A 20,713-nucleotide genomic window follows, 5' to 3' on the forward strand; every position below is an offset into this window, starting at 1 on the left:
TCTCATCTTCTGCAGCCTGATGTTCTGAAAGAGTTTAAATTGGAATCTCTAACTTCCATGTCACAGCGGTTATGGACCCTTCTAATGTGCTGTCTTCCTATTTTCCATCCCATCCACAGCTTCTTGATCTGGTTACGGAACCGTAGGATGCCAGAAAGTTCTTTCCGGCTCTCTAAAGCTATGACTAAGCTTTATCTGCCTGCTCCTGATTTTCAAATAAAAGAACTGTCTTCTCATTCAAATTGGTAACCAAACTTCAGGATTGCAACCGTCACGTTTGAAAGTCACTCAGAGGTATAGGGTTCTTCAAGAAGAGAGTTGCGCCCTCTAGTGATGAATCAAAGTATATTTTTCAGTCGTTGCAACTTTATTAGTTCTGGTTACGCTCCAAGTTTGATTACAAAAGTAAATAAATAAATAAATGTCTTTACAGTCTTTCAAACACTTGTATGAAAATACTTTGTTTTTTCTTATCTTTACAAATCTTTTCAAATGAACATCGCTCTGTGAGAAAATTGAGAGCAGCTTGATAATTCAGTTTATAACAGGTTCGGGGTCTCTGATAGCTGATCCTATGTTTTCTCTGACAGTTTAAATTCACAGCACCGACAGCGTTCTTTTGACGATGTTACCACATCGCAAACTTGAAGCATTCTATCAGCATTGAAAAGGTTTTTCAATTTACATACAATAGGGTCTCCTGAAGAAGGAATCGAAACGGGGCCACGTAGAGACCCCGAACCTGTTATAAACTGAATTATCAAGCTGCTCTCAATTTTCTCACAGAGCGATGTTCATTTGAAAAGATTTGTAAAGATAAGAAAAAACAAAGTATTTTCATACAAGTGTTTGAAAGACTGTAAAGACATTTATTTATTTATTTACTTTTGTAATCAAACTTGGAGCGTAACCAGAACTAATAAAGTTGCAACGACTGAAAAATATACTTTGATTCATCACTAGAGGGCGCAACTCTCTTCTTGAAGAACTCTATACCTCTGAGTGACTTTCAAACGTGACGGTTGCAATCCTGAAGTTTGGTTACCAATTTGAATGAGAAGACAGTTCTTTTATTTGAACTCTAATATTTTTCTGACTTCCACTAATATTTAACTATTAGTACCCCAGTGACATTATAAAGAAACTAGTGTTTAAGCCCGTTAGATTAACGGGTGCTAGATGTCTCCTGCTTTTGAACCTGGGCAGGGGCAGAGGCAGAGCCGGGGCGGGAGGGAGTGACGGTGGGAGAGCAATTTCAAAGCTTCAGCAGCGGCGGCTCCTTGACCAATCCGCGCTTACAACGTCCCCACACTTATGGTCTGGCTGGCTCCCCCACCAAAGCCCTTCGCAGCGGCAGCCCCTCCCGCATCCGTCCCCGTGTCCCAAGCCTCTCCGAAGGCCGGCTCCCACGAAAATGGTACCCCTCTGTCCAAAGCCGCGGCGGAAGCCTCCCTCAAGACACATTTCAAATCTGACATATTGTAATCACAAAACAGAAAATAAAATTATTTTTCTTACCTTTTGTTGTCTGGTCATTATTCATATCATGTAGGGGTCCCAGGCTATGGTTGGCTTTTGATAACTCGCTTGCCAGGGCCCCTTCTTTCTTCTTCCCTCCCTCCCTCCCTGCAGCTGAAGACAGGCACCTCCCCCCAGTGGTCTGAGACAGGAGGGAGCAGTTAGGAGAGGGTCTGAGGGCAAAGAGGGGCTCAACAGCACACAACCACCTTTCCTTCCCTCCCTCCATCAGGTGCTCCAGTGGTCTGAGACAGGAGGGAGCAGTTAGGAGAGGGTCTAAGGCTAAAGAGGGGCTCAACAGCGCCCAACCACCTTTCCTTCCCTCCCTCCATCAGGTGCAGTGAATCCACCAATGTTAAAAGGAGCCGCGTCGAAATCGGAGGCCTGCCACTGCTGTAGCACATTCCCCTCTGCCTTGGTCCCGCCCCTTCTCTGACATATGGGACCGCGGCAGAGGGAATGTGTTACGGTGGCGGCAGGGCTCCAATTTCAAAGCAACTCCTTTTAACATAGGCGGAGGTGAACTGTACCTGATGGAGGAAGGGAAGGAACGGTGGGCCAAATTTCGGCAACGGCAGGAATTGTTTTGCGGGCCAAGCACCGTGAAACTTTGTTTCTTTAGGCAGCCCCGGTTGTTTACTTGGATTCAATGTGAGCCGGGTGAGGAAGGCCGCCGCAACCTCGCGGCTAGGTAGGGGGACAACAATGGCGCTTATGCTCAAGCCCCCGCCGCAGCTCCTCTCTCGATCCTGGTGCGGTTCGAGAGGGGAGTCGTGGCGGCGGCTTGAACATAAGCGCGATTGTTGTCCCCCTACCTAGCTGCGATGCTGCGGCGGGGTTTCCTTGGCAACCCGATCGCGGATCTCAGTGTAGGGCCGGGTCTGGCGGCGCCGTGTAATACGGAAGCGGGAGGCGGGACTTCAGCACAGCGCCGCCGGCCCCCAGGAGCTCGAGGCCGGCGGCGGACATGCCTGGTGTGGCATGGTGCAGGAGGAACAGTGATCGGTGGAGAGCAGGTGATGACAGTGATAGGTGGCGCGAGGTGGAGAGTAGGTGATGACGTAAAACGTGCGCATGCGCACTCGTGTTTTCGGGACGGATCAGGGAACACGTTTTTTTTAGTGCGCATGCGCGGCCTAGCATTTTATTATATTAGATTATATTTGCTCCTGATTTTCAGCTGTTTTTTGAACAACCTAAGGTAGATTCCACTGTGGCACAGGTTACCTGGCACACGATCCTCCCTAGTGATGGGGGAGTAGTACTTAAGGACCCAGGACTGTAGAGTGGACATTATATTGAAAAAGCTTTTTGAAGCAGATTCTTCAGGTATCAAGGTGGTGGCAGCAGCTTCTTTTGCATCGTGTTCCTGTCACATGAGATTGCGCAGTGTGCCTTCTGCAGAAGTGGATGCCTGTCTCCAACTAGTGACTGATGGTGTGGATTATGTGGCAGACGCCCATTATGATCTTGTTCGAGTTCTTAGTAAGGTCTCAGCTTATGTAGTATCTGCGCACTGGACTGTTTGGATCCATCATTGGGCTGGAGATGCTGCCTCCAAGACCTCTTTAAGCAGACTTCCTTTCAAGGGGCAGCTGGATGACCTCATGGCCAGTGTAGCTGATCACCGCCTTAAGTCTCTCCCTGTGAACAAGTCTCACCGAACTTCAGGAGAGGACCATAGTCATTTTCATCCCTCCCAACAATTTTGTCAGGGATCCTCAGGCTATTCTCCCCAGAGATATTCCCAGGGATACCAGCTCCCTTGCAACAATTCCAATGCCAGATGTCCTCAGGACTCTGGATCCTAGGCAGCTACTGCTCCTAAAAAGCCCCAGTGATGTCAGAAATCAGGAGGGGCTTATTCATATTGGGGACCAACTTTATCAGTTTTACCAGGAGTGGACTCGCATATCATCAGATCAATGGGTGCTGGACATCATTCGGGACGGGCACAAGATAGACTTCTTTTGCCTGTCTCCAGATTTGTTTCTAGACTCGCTGGCAGATCAGCCGGAGATGGAGTCAATGGTCTGAGCAATTGAACCTGTTCCAGAACATGAATTGGGTTTCGGCAGATACTCCTTATACTTCATTGTACCGGAGGATCACATGATGCATTGAGGAGTGAGGTTGCAAACTCTGCAGCTCCCGGGCCCCCGCTGACACCTTGCTCATTTTAACTGGCTTCAGCGTGCTACGAGGCTTCTCCCTGGTGCACCTTTGTATGGACCAATTTGTGTCCGTCGGGGCGGGGGGGGGGCGGGGGCGGGGGCAGCATGATCAGCAGAACGGCAGCGAAAATCAAAGAAAAGACACGACCAGCCGATGATAAAATGGCGGACTTGGGCTTGCTGCATGCAGCAGAGTTCACTGAGGGTCAGTTGTGCCAGCTCACCACAGCAGTGACTTCTGCTTTAACACTGCAGAAGAAGAAATTGTCCACACAACTCACCCACATGGAGACTCTACTGGGGGAAACAGTGGCTTGCACAATGGAGCTTGAAATGAGAGTTTCTGTGGCGAAGGATTGTGCCCAAGCCATGACTGACCACCTTACTCACATAGAAAAACATCTGGCTGATAGCGAGGAGAAGGTGGAGGACCTGGAAAATCAGTCCCGGAGGGATAACCTCTGTTTTATTGGAGTGCCCGAGACTTTATCTGACAGGCAGCTCGGCATCACTTTCAAGAACTGGCTGGTTGCAGAGTTTCCTTTACCACCTGGCCTGGATTCCCTATGCTTGGAGTGCGTACATTGCGTGGGACGCGTGGCGGTGGACTATCAGCGATCCAGAGATAGTGGCGAAAATCCACAATTATCTCCATAAGGTGGAAATTTTGAGACATTACCGATTTCAGAGGGATTCGCTTAAGTATGGTGATGTGCCGATTAGGATCTTTCAGGCCTTAGGCCCCTCCCTGGTTCACCCCACAATGCCCTGAAGGGGCAGGTCCACTTCATTCCGATGGAGGTGGGCCTGCCAGATGGACGGAAGACCTGTCGGTCCATCCATCCTAACAGGGTAGAGGAGAGTCCAGGGAGGGGGGGTTAGGAGGGATTCTAGTGTGTATGTGTGTGGGGGGGGGGTGGCTGCACAATCTACGAGGGGGGGTTCCAGCAGGTGGGTTTGGGCATCCCTCCTGCCGTGTTCGTTCAGGTGGGACAGGCAGCCGCTAGTGCGGCCGCTAAACTTATCATGGCAGGGAGATCCCTTTGCTTGATAAGCATAGTGGTCGCATCTACTTACAACCCGATTCTCTAACCAGCATCTGTAACATGGACGTCAATTAGAAAATCTGGTTCACTTTAGGCGGCCTTAGGCCCGATTCTTTATAGGAAGCCCATCGGCATCAGAGACCGGGCGTCCTATACAGAATCTGGGCCTTAGTTTCCAATCCAGCCTACCATCTTCAAGCTAACCCCAGACTGATCAATTTATCTAGGATTCTCCTAAGTCCTGGTAATCCCATCCAGCAAGGGCTCTTTGTTTATGAATAGGAAATAAGCCAATACTTAAGTTATAGATGATACCTTTTTATTGAGTTAATTGTCTAGCTTTCAGACTCTAGGTCTGCAGCTGGAATATTTTAATTGTAATCACTTATAACCTGCTTTCTAAACTGTTCTTGAATCAGGTTGGGCAGACTGGATGGACCATTCAGGTCTTTATCTGCTGTCATCATCTACCATGTTCTGAGACTTTTGCTTTGTTGTTTTATAAGGTGGTGAAATATACATTAAGCTTGCCCTTTATAGGCAAGGTATACAGTAACATATAAACCTGCAACTGCTATATTTATTAATAAGAATTCCTCTTAGCTCAGGTGGTAGAAACATTACTTTCGGAGTTTAAGATAAACATGCTCTAATCAAGACTTTTTATAAGCAACTAAAAGAGATTTTCTTTAACTCTTTAAAATGTTGGGAATGGAAGAAGAGATGGTATCTGAGTGCATTTCCTGTCAGTTCTTAGACTTAAGTCTGACACAACCTGACCTGCGGTTATATATACTTACTGTACAAGCTTCAGCTATCTGTATAGCATTGTAAATTTTGTTTAGTGCAATAATGTGTCTAGATAAACAGAGACTTGCAGCTGTCTACTTTTCAGTGTAGGCCTTTATTCTCGTTCTTTTTGTAGAATCCTGACTCCACAAGCACCATTTAATTTTTTTTAAAAAAAGCATCATTTCTGATAAGGCTGAAAGGATAAACAGAAACTACACATTACAGCAGTTAGAATCTATGTAGTCTTGTTTTTTATTTTATGTTGCTTACAAAATCATAAGGGAAATGACATAAATTCCTGAATTCTGATGGTTCTAAACAGGAGAACTTCTAGACTCATAAACTGTACAATACCCCGATCCAAATCTCTGACTTATGGTTAAGAATGGGGCCTGGTCATAAAAGTGAATGCATATAAGAATGAGAAATCTGAGAAAAATCTGATCATTCTTCGAAAAGAAGCAATTCCTACTACTGGTACAATCTCTAATCCTTGGGATGCTGGACTACTGCAACATACTATACCTATCATGTCTCACGACCATGATGAAGCAATTGCAGACGGTGCAGAATACAGCCCTGAGACTTGTCTATTCATTAAAAAAATATGACCATATCACAGAGGCATACCATGACTCGCATTGGCTTCCAATAGAAGCGAGAGTGAACTTCAAATTCTACTGCTTACTTTACAAGGCTATCAACGGAGAAAGCCCAATTTACTGGAATAACAGACTAAATCAATCCTCCTCAATCAGACACAGAAGAACCCATTCACTATTCTATTACCCACCATCCAAAAATGTAATGTAATGTAATTTATTTCTTATATACCGCTACATCCGTTAGGTTCTAAGCGGTTTAAAGAAAATATACATTAAGATTAGAAATAAGAAAGGTACTTGGAAAATTCCCTTACTGTCCCGAAGGCTCACAATCTAACTAAAGTACCTGGAGGGTAATAGTGAAGTGAAAAGTAGAGTTAGAGGAAAAATAAAAATAAAATAAACATTTTAAAAAGACAGCATTGATCTAAATACTTTGGAAGGTAGAAGAGAGGAGAGAAAGGAATAGAAGCAGAATGGGTCAGCGTCAGTGATGAAGTGGAGCAAGTAAGTTTAGGAGGAGCGATTGACGTATCCAGAAAGGGCTTCTTTTGGCCGACAGTCCCAGGATGCCTATGTCTCCTCCCCTGCAATGTTCTCCCATCCATGCATTCCCTCCCAGACACACTGCCCGTGCCCCAGCCGCTCCAAGGAGGCTGCCCCAGATGAGGTCCACGGTGAATGCAGGATTCTCTCCTCTGCGGGAAAGCCGCCCGGAGCCGACAGTCGATCTTCTTAGCGGATTGCAGGGGGGGAAGAGTTCACACTCTTGGTAGGATCGGGTCTGAGTGCTCTCGGTGGTTGTGGCTGGTCTCATTGCTGCTTAGATGTAAAAGCAGTTGATCTCCTCTGCTGCTGATATTTAAAAGCAGGCAGATTGATCTCTCCAATGGACTGCAGGGGGAGGAGTTCACGCTCCTGGCAGGATCGGGTCTGTGGGTTCTTGGTGGTTGCGGATGGACCCGCTGCTGCTTAGGTGTAAAAGCAGTTGTTTTCCCAATGCTGCTGATATTTAAAAGCAGGCAGATTGATCTCTCCAACAAATTGTATGGCGAAGAGCATACATGTCTGGCTGGATTGGGACAAAGGCTCTCGATAGTGGCGGCTGGTCTTGGTGCTGCTTAGGTGTAAAAGCAGTTGATCTCCTACTTCTGATAATATTTAAAAGCAAGTATATTGATTTTTCCAACGGAATGCTGGGGGAAGAGCTTACTTGTCTGGCTGGATCAAACGAAAAAAACTTTATGACAACCTAATAGCCTCCAAAGCAGCTAAATTGGACAAACAACTCATCACTCTGTTATCTTCATCCACAGATTACAAAACCTTCAAGAAAGAAATTAAAACCATACTCTTCAAAAAACACGTTAAACCTATCCAGCACAACAATCCTAACCCAGCATCCAACACTCTATAAACCCTTAGTACTCTCTAATTTTCTAGTTATCAAACATTATCTAAAACCCATAATTCTCCCTTAAAATTTTATCTCATCGTTTATTCTATTACTTCAAAGTTGAAATGTAATTCTTGTTTTAGTTTGGATGTAATCCGCCTTGAACCACAAGGTAATGGCGGAATAGAAATCACTAATGTAATGTAATGTAATATAAACTGAGCCCTTTATTTGGAGCATCAATGTTTGTAATAGCAGAAGTGATCAATTTGTTACTCATAAAAAGTGAAATACAGGCATCACTGGCAGGAACATCATAAGGGTTTGTATTATGAGAGAGTGAACATATAGAAATGCAGCTTCCTTGTATGCAAACCTTATACATTTGTTTTACATTATTTTTATGATATCTGACTTTTTCAAAAGAGATTTTTAAAAATGATCTTGAGGTAGAATTCAAGTGTTAGAAATATGTAGCCTGTACTGATAGGTCATCCAGATTGGAAAATGGACTTTCAAGTTGGAATGTTCAAATATGCAATGTATTTTACAAAAGGCTCACTTAATGCTGAGTATTTTGTAAAATACACATAGGACTTCCTCTCTTCAAGAGATCCCACATGCCTATCCCAGGCTTTCTTGAAATCAGTCTCTGTCTCTATCACCTCTACAGGGAGACTGTACCACACATCTACCACCTAAACCATGAGGCACACTACTGGTAGCATTCCTTTCCTCAGAGTGATCTCAATTGACCAGTACCCTCTGTTGCCTTCTACTCAACCAGTTCCTGGCTCAGTCTATCACTTTGGGGCCTATACCGAAGGCACTCAGTTTATTTGATGCCTCTGTGGAACACTGTCAATGGCTTTGCTAAAATCTAAGTAAACCACATCTAGCACACTCCCTCTATCCAATTTGCTGGCCACCCTGTCAAAGAAATTAATCAGATTTGTCTGACAAGACCTACATCTAGTGAATTCATGTTGCCTTGGGTGCTGTAATCCACTGGATTCCAGAAACTGCACTGTTCTCTGTTGTAATAGCATTTACTTACCACAGAAGTCAGATTTACCAGCCTGTAGTTCTCTACTTCTTCCTTCCTTCCACTTTTGTGGAGAGGGACCACATCCACCCTTTTCCAATCTTCCGCTACCACTCTTGATTCTAGAGAAGCACTAAAAAACACTAAAAAGGTCAGCCATTGGAGATGCCAGAACTTCTCTAAGTTTCTTCAATACCCTTGGATGTTCACCATCTGGCCTCATGGCTTTGTCCTCCTTTTGTTTAATTAGCTCCTCACAGACACAATCCCTTGAAAATCATTAAGAGTCTACTACACCTTCATTCCTATTTGCATTTGTCTTCTGTAGTCCTTCCCCGGTAATTCAGCTATGAACAGAAATATTTGTTAAGCAATTCAGCCTTAACTTTACCAACTTCTACATATTTCTCTCCTTCATCTTTGAGTCTCACAATGCCACTTTTGCACTTCTTCCTATCACTAATATACTTAAAAAATGTTTTGTCCTTCCGTTTTACCATGTCAATTATATTTTCTTCCATTTACATCTTTGTTTTTCTAACTACTCAACCAGTCTCTCTTACCTTTTCCAGATACTTTAGTCTGTATTCCTCTTTCTGTGATCTTTTGTAGTTTATGAAAGCTAACCTCTTTCTCCTTATCTTTTTAGCTACTACTTTTGAGAACCAAAGTGGCCATCTTTTCCTCTTACTTTTATTTACTTTCCTTACAAAATGGTTTGTTGCCCTTACAATAGCTCCTTCAGTTTTGCCCACTGCTTTCCTACTTCTTTCAGATGTTCCCATCCCAACAATTCCTTGACGTAATCCCCCATCTGAACAAAATTAGTTTTTTAAAAGTCTAGAGCCATCTCTACACCTGTCTTAATATTAAATCATACTATGCAGTGATCACTGGATGCCAGATGATTACAACTGTAACATCAGAAACACTTTCCCATTTTGTAAGCACTAAGTCCAATATGGCTCCTATCCCGCATGGGTTCCATTATCAACTTCTGGAATAGTTCTCCTATTAGAGAATCCAGGATCTCCCTACTTCTAGAGGACCCTACAATAGGGATATGCCATCTGGCATGTTAAAATTACCTACATGTATTAGTATACTGTATATACTCGAATATAAGTTGATCCAAGTATAAGATGAGATACCCTTTCCCCCCTCCCCCCAAAAAGGGAGGAAAAAAGGTTGACTCGAATATAAGACCGGGGGAGGGGTTCATATTCATGTGCCCTGCCAGGATCTGTGCTCTGCCCCCTCTCTCCCCTGCCAGGCTCTGCACTCAGCCTGCCTCACTCCCTGCCCTGCCGGGCTCTCCACCCTGCTCCCTAACTCCCAGCCAGGCTCTTCTCCTTGTACCCCCCTCCCGCCTTTCCTCTCTGCCAAGCTCTGCACCCAGTCCCCCTCCCTTCCTGCTAGGGTCTCCACCCTGTCCCCCCTTCCTCCCTGCCAGGCTCTCCACCATGTCTATCCTTCCGCCCTTCCTGGCTGTGCACCCAGCCCCCTCCTTGCCCCTGTTCCCCCCTCTCTCCCGATGTCCTGTAGGCCTCCACCTGGCCTGCCGTTTGACCTGGTGGGCCAGAACAGGAAGGATCCCTTCTGTATTCTGTCCCAGCCAACTCTGTCAATTTTTTTTTTTTTAACCTCCCTCCCTCCTGTACCTTTTTGAATCCCTGGTGGTCCAGCGGTGTACCGGGCAGGGGTGAGCATACCGTGCTCCTATCCTGCACTGATCCCCTCTCTGAATAGAAACATAGAAACAGAAAAATGACGGCAGATAAGGGCCATAGCCCATCAAGTCTGCCCACTCCACAGACCCACCCCCCTAAGTCTGCTTTCCTTGAATGGCCTTGAGTTCTCGCAGCCCAGTGAACAGGCAGGAATGAGCTTTTACGCTCCTGCCCAGCGCTGAAGTGCTCACTGAATAGCTGCCCCGAGTTCTCACGGGACATGTGAGAATTTGTGTTTGTGAAAAGTGAGAGCCCCTTGTAATGTGAGGCCCTAAACTGTAGCTTGTCTAGCTTATACATATATTTCACCTCCTATGGTTGGAATTTGTTTAAGTGTTGAACATATCTGCATTTCTGCAAGGTCCATAGGTATCCTTGGACTTAATACCACTCTTTATATACTGTACATTTACTTTCAAAATCATCTAAGGAAAAATAACTCATTCAGACTTGTGTTGTGGGAGTTCTTTAATTAATACTTCAGTTTGCATAGTTTTGCTATTAGCCTTCAGAAAGAGATAAGATTAAATTAAAACCCTCAGAAATGATCACTGTAAAGGTTTTGAATTACAAATTAAGGACCTAATTTCCTAATTTGTGTTAACAATATAACACACATTAATGCAAGTTAAGCGTATAATTAATAAATAGGCCCTTAGACAAGGGGGTTGCATTATTTAACATGCACTAAATCACATTAATGCATATAAGTTACTAAACAAAGCCTTAAGTACGTGTTTGTTGAAATTAAATCCTTGTACATATTCTGAGAAAAGCAAACTGGAAGAAAAAAAAAATAAATCAGAGTTTGTCCTATGAATTTAATTGCACTCTGTGATGCAGCATCATACATATGTAAATTGAATTTAATGTAGATTGGTCTGTGCCACCGAAATAGTTCAAGCTTAAGCTGAATCTCTCCTGTTTCAGTTTGTGGATGATTGGTGCTGTACTGTAGTTGTAACTAGAAGCAACTGTCAGCTATTTCCATTTTATCAACCTGAGCATGCTATCCCTTTAACTTCTTTTGCTGATTCTTAGACTCACCATATAACTGGCTGGCTGCCTAAAAGAGCTGAGCACAGTTCTTATTAGTACTGCCCCTTTTATTCTAAAATTTGAAGTTCTGACTGTATTCACTTGCATGCAATAAGATAGCACTCTCTCTCCTTCCATCTGACCTACTCTAATCCTGGTAATCCGACTAAATCTTACGTGTCCGGCAAAGGTCAATCAGCAGGTCATTATTACCTAACCCCCTCTTTTACGAACACATAGTGCGGGTTTTAGCGCCGGCAGAAGCAGTAACTGCTCCAACACTCATAGGAATTCTATGAGCAATGGAGAAGTTACCACTGCTGCCAGCGCTAAAACCTGCACTATGCGTTCATAAGCGAGGGGGTAAGTGATATCACCGTTTTAAAATTTGAATATTGTATTTATTTCACTAAACCCCCTTCTGTGTCTTTTTTAAAATTTGGTCTAGTGATTATATGTCCTAATATAATTTTTTAATCTATCCCTTATGTTTGTAACAATTTTTATTCTTATGGAAACCGCCAAGATCAGTGGTCTCAAACTTGTGGCTGGCCAAGTACTATTTTGATGCCTTCGGTATGTTTATCATAATCACAAAAGTAAAATTAAAGTTTCTTGATCATATATCTCTTTAGCTATAAATTGCAATATTATTATTAAGACTTACCCAAAAGGAAAGATTTATAAACTCTAAAGAGTTTACCTCATGCAAAATTGTCATTTCTTTAATAAGACACTAACTACTTTTTTCTGAGGCCCTCCAAGTACCTACAAAGCCAAAATGTGGCCCTGCAAAGGGTTTGAGTTTGAGACCACTGGCCTAGACGTAATGAAAGGCATGATATCAAATACTTAATAATAATAATAATAAACTTGAAACTTGTAAGAAAAAATAAGTAACAAAATACATTTTGGTTTGTTGCAGAGATATTTTCAGTAACAGCAGTGTTGAGTGTAAAGAGCTACAGGGATAGAAGTGGATTATGTTGACACCTAATGGTAAACTTTTGCAACAACTATAGAAAATTAGAGGATTTCCAAGGGAGCTAGACTGTTCCACAGAATCCCTGATGGTTTGTGGCAGATATTTTAATGGATACAGTTCAAAATGTCAACAAAAGACTTGTGATGTACAGGGACTCAATTTTTATGGCTGTGGGACCCCAATTATAGAATGCACTCCCAAAGGAATTGAGATTGATCGAGTCTTTGAGTAAATTATAGAAAATCTTTAAAACATATTTGTTTTCACAGGCATTTTTATGAGGTAAAAAATGTTTTAGATACATCAAGTGTAAAACATTGAATATGTTTTTGTGAATGTTTTGAGAAGTGTTATGTATTAATGTTAATATATCTAGAAATGTATGTTGTAAACCGCTTAGATTTGTAGATTTGCAGTATATAAAAATTTCATTTTATTGTGGTGGAAAGATGGGATATTACCTATTATAGGAATATGTAAAATGAATTGGGAGTTTACTGCATTCTTATTTTACATCCTAATCTTTCCTTTCTTATATGAAAATTGCTAGCCCAAATGTAAAAAAGCTCAATAATCCCTTGAAACAGAAAAAAATACTACATTACCTGCAACATTTAGATGTTGATTGTGCTTACCTGTAAGAAACCCACTTATCTTATACTGAGGGCTCCTTTTACTAAGCTGCAATAGCGGTTTTAGCGCGCGCTTAGCGTGTACAGAATTGGCACAAGCGCTAGACACTAACACCAGCATTGAGCTGGCATTAGTTCTGGCCACGTAGCGCGGGTTTAGCACGCGCTAAAACCGCTATAGCAGCTTAGTAAAAGGAGCCCTGACTCCAAGGCATTTGGCAATAATATTTATGAAATAGTTGCATTTTCCCCAGCAGTATTTTGATCCTGATGAGGAAGCGATTATGTTATAATGTGGTCCTATATGCTTCAGATAAGGAGGGACAATGAGTCTCTGTACAGTGCCAAATTCAAGAGAAGTTTTTTGTTAACTAGCGTTTATGCCCCCAACATTGATGCTCCAGATTTCTTAAACAATTGGAAGGGCATAATAAAAAACATGTCTAAATCTGTTTGGGCCTAAGTTGCTAGTCGCCCAAAGTCGTCAGTGTCTAAAGTCCATTCTCGATAAATACATCCAAAATTATATTTTTTTCCGAAAATCATCTACTTGTACGACCAGCCGTTTGACTGCCCTGACCTCTAAGTTGTCTATCGTTATACCCCATTCTCGTACAAAAAATTATCCAAGTCAAAAACGCCTAGAACAAGACCTTTTGGGCATGGGAGGGGCCAGCAAAGTGATGGACTGGCCACCCAGACATGGCAACAGATTACTGGGGCACCTTACAGGGCACTGTTGTGAACTTCACAAAAAGGGTGCCACATAAACATTTCACCACAACTTCCTTGCAGGTCATAGTGAGCCCCCCAAACACTCCTAAAACCTTCTAGACCCACCTGTCTACCACCCCAATAGCCCTTATGGCTGCAGGTGCCACCTATATGGCAGTACAAAAGGATTTTGGTGGGTGCACGGGTTTCACCATGAATGCAGTGGTTAGAGTGGCTTATGGGTCTGGGTCCTCCTCTCTATGGTTCACTAGCCCACCCCCCAGACCACTTAAGCCACCTCTGTGCAGCTCTACTAGGCTTTCCTATGCCAGGTGCTGATGTTCTGGAAGCAGGTATGTATGTTTTTATTCTGATTTTTAAGGTATTGGGGGGGGGTTCAGTGATCACTGCGGGAGTGTGTGGGGGTCCGTACCTTGTCCCTGGTCACTTTGGATACCTTTTTGCCACTTAGATCTGTTTTTAGATGGCCTAAGTCACTACGTATAAGCTCCGTGTAGGCAGCCTCGTTGAACTTTTGGTTATACTTGAAGCACAAATAAGCCTAGGTCAGCCTACGGACAGCCTACGGACAGCCCAAATCCTGCCCTGACCACTCCAGGGATTGGATCGTCTTGAATTTTATTGTGTCGTGTCGCTAGATTTATTTATTATTTAAAAATTTATATACTGTATATTACCTATACAATTTCCAAAGTAACAAGCATAAAATGTTAAACAAACATACATTGTTCAGTTGTTAAAAACAACACTCTTAAAAATGGTCGATAAACATCAGAAATCTTCAAATCCAGTTTGAATATAAAATTTAGCTTCTGGTGTTTCTGGTGTGTTTGACAAATGTTGAGCTTCAGCTGCTGAAATTATCAAAGCTCAGAATTGGCGGTGAGGTCATATCTTGGTTCTCTTTGTATGTTTTAGGACGTTCATTTAGTGTTCAAAAGGGGTATTCGGTTTCTGATAAAAAAAGTAGTGGCGAGAGGTGTGCCCCAGGGTTCAGCCTTATCGGCTTTACTTTTTAATATCTACACTGGGAAAAAGGTTCTGCTCCCTGGGGGTTGAGTACAGGATATATGCAGATGACATTCTGGGGGGGAGGGAGGGGTTCCCCATGAAGATGACCAAGATTAACAATTGGATGGATGAGCATGGTTTGCAGATGAATGTGGGGAAAACAGAGATCATGGTTGTGAGTAATGAATGTGATAACACTCTGCCAGTGTTGTTTAGGATCTTGGATTCCCATTTGATGGTTAGGAAAGAACCAACAGTGTTAGGTGTTACCCTGGACTCTGTCCGCTTGATGGGGAAGTAGATTGTTAAGGTCATCCAGGGAGCATACACACAATTACATATTTTGCATAGGTTGAAACCAATGATCTCTCAATTTGACTTTCGATCTGTGGTACAGGCGTTAATACTCACTCGACTTGATTACTGTAATATGTTGAACCTTGGCTTGCCTAAGATGAAACTTAGATCTCTGCATCTGCTGATGAACTCTGCTGCCACTCCAGGTGATATATTCTTCTGCTCCAGCATGTTTTCAAAACCCCTGGGAAGTCTACCAACCTAATCGTAGGTTACGATCCAGGGCTGGTATGAGACTGGTGAATGACAAAGAAACTAGAATTCACTATAAGAAAATGAGGGATACCATGTTTCCAATAATGGGTATAAAACTTTGGAATTCACTCCCTGGCATTGAGACTATGTGATGATCGTATGAATTTTAGGAAACAACTAAAAATCCAATTGTTGACACCTATATGTAATACGTATAGATGAAATATTGATATTTTCTGGCCATGCACGGTCCTTAAGGAATGACATTGCAGAAGTAGTAGACGAAGTAAGAACGCCAATCTGTAAATTATGAAATGTTAATGTAAATTTCAAGTTTATATTATGGACCTTGGTGTGTTTCAATAATATGTATGTGATTTTGTACATCGCTTTGGCAATAAGCGGTTTATAAATCTTTTAAATACATAAATAATAATGAAAAATATATCCAATCACCAGTAATCATTCAGTAATTCATAATACTTGCAATTAGCAGAGTGATAAAAAATGGAGAAAATATCTCACGTCAAGAACTTCTCAGAATATTTTCAATAGCTTGGAAAGAATAAAAAATATCATAGGCCAAAACCTCCAATACCCACCCCTACATATTGATCAAAAAGTCATTTTTAACCCAAATTCAAACAATATGACAACATATAGAAAATAATTTTCACTTAGGGGTCCTTTTATTAAGGCGCGTTACCGATTTAGTGCATGCTAAATGCTAAGGTTTCCATTATATTCTATGGGCGCTTTAGCATTTAGCGCGCGCTAAATCGGTTAGCACACCTTAATAAAAGGACCCCTTAGCTTTCAAAAGACATATATGAGGTAAGGGGAAGTCAAAACTCTCCAATTCACTCTTTAAAACTTTCAACGTGTGATAATCAGATAGTTTCAACACTAGGGCATCCACTCTCAATTTGTCCATTTCTCAGAGTTTTTCAGGTGCTACTTGTGAAGTCATCTTTCCAATGTGCCTCTCAAATGCATCTTCACAGCAATCAATGCCGTTAACTAAGATTCCCGACAGGAGCCCCATTTTGCTTCTGCTGCCTTAGGGTAATCACTATAAACCAAAGTATATAAATTAAACAATAAAAATGTTTTTTACTTCAAAAAATGTAAGCAAGAAAATATAAACTTACCATCATGCTAGAAACTCTGCATTTCAAAATGGCCAGCTGGCAGTTAAAGTGATTTTTTTATAGGTCAAATCATGAGCATATGATCTAAAAGTACTTAAATAACTAACGAGTTCGTTCAGAAAAAGGCTCTCCATTCAAAGGTCACATTCAAACCAACTGGTTCCAGTATATGCAAAGATTACATCCATTTATGTTCTTAATGTAATTCTTACCAGATGGATTAAATCCTTACATAAATGGTCAATCCAGCACTTGAGTATAGGAAAGGGAAAAAGAAGGTACCAAGCCTCGAAGAAAACAAAATTTAAAAAAAAAAGAGGCACTGGAGATGCCAAATCCAACCAGGTGGTCAATGTTCCTTTATTAACAGTTTGTATCAAGATTATAAAAAAAAAAACCCAGCAAAATGCCCAAAGGTGAAGTCTTGACTAGGATCCGAGTTTTGACAAAAGCATCGCCTTCCTCAGGGGACAATTGTTAATGTGTCGGCGTCTCTTCAACTAAAAGAAGCGCCAATCCGGCACTTACCAGCTCTCTATGCAATCACAGCTTTTGCTTGCAGTGAATCTGCTACAGCTGTCAGAAAACTGCTTACAAGTGGGAGTCAGAGAAAGTCACAGGTCATGTATGTAGATTTCAAAAGTTTAAAACTTTACTAAAGCAAAATAAAGACTTCTCTGGAATACTAAAACATTAAAACCCCTATACTAGTCAAATAAAGCATAGTTATTGCTAAAATCGACCAAGGAGCCTCTAAAACAGCTGTGTTCAAAATTGCTAAAATATTGAAAAGGCAATAAAAATCAAAGCCCATGGGTATAAATGGAAAAGCTGCCTTTAATTAGCAAAATTGCATAATTTTATCATTTTTAATGTAGAATTCAGTGTAAAAATGCTAAAAGTCTTGATTGTTATGAGTTCCAAATTCTGCATTCCAATAATGTCACTGAATTCTAATAATGTCATCATGTCTTCCAACATTCTGCAGTAAAAAGTATAAAAACAATGCTATTTTACTAATTAGAGGCAGTTCATCCATTTATACCCACCAGGGCTCAGAAAACACAACTATGTACCATAACAGGTGTTATCCGGGGACAGCAGGCAGATATTCTCACATGTGGGTGACGTCATCCACAGAGCTCAGTATGGACAGTGGTAAAGGTGTATTGCCATTTTAAGTTTTTAGAAACTCCATGACTGCCCGCACCACACATGTGCGAGTGTCTTCCCACCCGATGCCAGCTCACGCTACCTCTGTTTCATAAGCAAGCTAAGAGCCAATCAGGGGAGGTGGGAGGGACGTGAGAATATCTGCCCCAGATATCACCTGTTACGGTAAGTAATGGTGCTTTATCTTAGGACAGCAGGCAGCATATTCTCACATGTGGATCTCCCTAGCTTACTGCAATGGGATGACCATCTTGTCTGGAAAAGGAATCCAGACAGTAGTGAGATATGAATGTGTGAATTGCAAATTTCATCAATGGGAGTGGAACATAAGAAAGCCACAGAGGCTGCCTTAGCTCGGACCATGTGTGCTGTAATGAGCCCCTTGAGTTGCAGCCCAGCCTGAACATAGCAGAAAGAAATACAGAGCGCTAACCATGTGGAAATAGTTCTCTTGGTTACAGACCGGCCCAGTCTGTTAGGATCAAATAGATGAACAATTGAGGTGAAGTCCTGTGTGGCTTAGTCCGTTGTATGTAGTAAACCAAAGCATGTTTGTTAGGAAGAGGATGGCTTTTGAGCAAGCTTCCCCAATGCTGGAATAACTTTTGATGTTGATGCCAGTGTCCCTCCTGCCATTGATTTTTGGGGGTGGGGGGGTTTCTGGCAGGAGGAACTGGGCATCCCTTCTGCCGGTGATCTTTGGAGGGTGGTGGCAGGAGGAATTGGCCACTCCTCCTGCTGCAGACATTCGGGTAGGGGAACTTCAGGGGTTCTGTCAGGAAGGATTGGGTATCCCTCCTGCTAGGGATTATTTTGGAGATTGTGGTAGAAGGGATTGGGCATCCCTCCTTCCAGGGATTGTTTTGGGGTTTGCAACAGGAGGGAGTCGGCATCCCTCCTGCTGGTGAATTTCACAGGAGGATGGGTTCCCGGCTGCTAAACTGATCGCCGCAGGGAGATTCTCTTGCGGTGATCAGTTCAGCAGCAACACAATTCTCTAACTGGCGCCTGTGACATAGACGCTGGTTAGAGAATCGGGATGGTTATAAAGGGTTAGACGAGATGCGATTCTATATAGGATGTCTGTGTGCGATTCTCAAAAGCTGCTTAGGTGGTTGCTGAGACTAGGTGTCCTATACAGAATCCAGCCCTTAGAGTGTGTTGATGGTGATGATGCTTGAGACAATGCCAATGCATGCTTGGAGGGGGAGACATGTTTATGCTTCTTAGCTTACTTACAAGGTTCTCCCTGATGATGGTAGCCCCGATAATGAAGATGTGGAATAAGCCGTTGATGCTGTTGGCGCTGGTGTCGATGTTGGAGTAGCATGGGTTGTACATCGCAGTCTCTAGCTGTAGTTGATGTACCCAAAATTGGACCAAAAAGTTTATCAAATTGCAACTTCTGGGATTTAAGCAACGTCTTATGCAAATGAAAACAGAGCGTGCAGGAGATGCCTCGATGATCAGGACCTAGTTACTGTACACACTAGTTATGCAGTTTTATACCTGAAATGGTCTTGTTGCATCAAGTACACTGCTTGAAACTGCTAGGAGCCTTGGGCATTGATGGTTAAGGGGCTGGAGGAGTTGTCGTATAGTGAAAGATTAGAGAAATTGGGCCTTTTCTCCATCAAACAGAGGAGATTGAGAGGGGACATGATCGAAACATTCAAGGTACTGAAGGGAATAGACTTAGTAGATAAGGACAGGTTGTTCACCCTCTCCAAGGTAGGGAGAACGAGAGGGCACTCTCTAAAATTGAAAGGGGATAGATTCCGTACAAATGTAAGGAAGTTCTTCTTCACCTAGAGAGTGGTGGAAAACTGGAATCCCTCCAGGGATTCAAGATAAAGTTAGACAAGTTCCTGCTGAACCGGAACGTACTCAGGTAGGGCTAGTCTCAGTTAGGGTCTTTGACCAAAGGTCCATGAGCAGACTGCTGGGCAAGATGGACCACTGGTCTGACCCAGCAGCGGCAGTTCTTTAGTTCTTATGTTAACCTACTGACACAAAATCAAAGGACTCTATGATCTGGGGAGGTTGAATAGATGGAATACTGAAAAAATGTTAATGTTCCTGGCCTGAAAACAGGCTGAAAAGAGTACACAGGCCCAAAAAACGAAGTTAGTTTAAAAAAAAAAAAAAAAAAAAATCAAATTTTTTAAACTGAACAGAGGGGAAAGAAAAGAAATGTAAAAATATGACTAAAAAGAAAAGAAAATATGAACAGAATGGCAATAAGTTTGATGCACTTATAGAGACTCTAAATAACAGCTTCTCAGCTCTATGGAAAACTGAAAACAGATGGTCCCATGAGCTGTTATCAGATGGGAAGGCATCAGCACGCGTGTGGTATGGGCGGTCTTAAATTTTTAAAGTGACAGTATCCTTTTTTTTTTTTAACTTTATTAATTTTCAAACTAATACAGAGTGCCATGAATTTTACATAAGCACTTAAATTCCATCAATAACAATACAGAAGAAAAATATCCCACCCCTTACTTCCAACAATTCAATCAAGATATAAACCAAAAGATATCCCCCCACCCATCCACCCCATCCTGGATATGCATAAAAATGAACAGAAAATTAAATAAAGACAATTATGTTGAATTAACAAAGGATGTCAACGGGCCCCATACCAATTTAAATACTTTGCTATACACCAACATATCCGCATTCATCCTTTCAAATTTATAGCCTAAACATAAACTGGCCCACCAAACTGGGTTCTGTGGATGATGTCACCCACATGTGAGAATATAATGCCTCCTTGTCCTCGGAGAATATTTATACTACAAAATACATATGATATAATAATAATAATAACAGCTTATATACCGCAATACCGTGAAGTTCTATGCGGTTTACAAAAGATTAAGCAAAGGTACAAATTGACTGACTTCAAGAGGGGAAGAAGAAAGAGAAGTAATTAGACAGGAAATTCATTGTTGAGGAGAAATCTCAAAATCATCATCTCAAAATCCATATCATGGAGAGAATGGAAAGAAGAAAAAGCAAAATTAAGAAATATGTCCAGAAATAGAGTCCAGTTCAATCAGTAACTCCAAACAAAGCCCTCACGTGTTCTGACCCTTTATATAGGCATTAAAATGTAAAAGGTCAA

Source organism: Geotrypetes seraphini, chromosome 2 (assembly GCF_902459505.1).
Source record: "Geotrypetes seraphini chromosome 2, aGeoSer1.1, whole genome shotgun sequence".
NCBI classification, from domain to species: domain Eukaryota; kingdom Metazoa; phylum Chordata; class Amphibia; order Gymnophiona; family Dermophiidae; genus Geotrypetes; species Geotrypetes seraphini.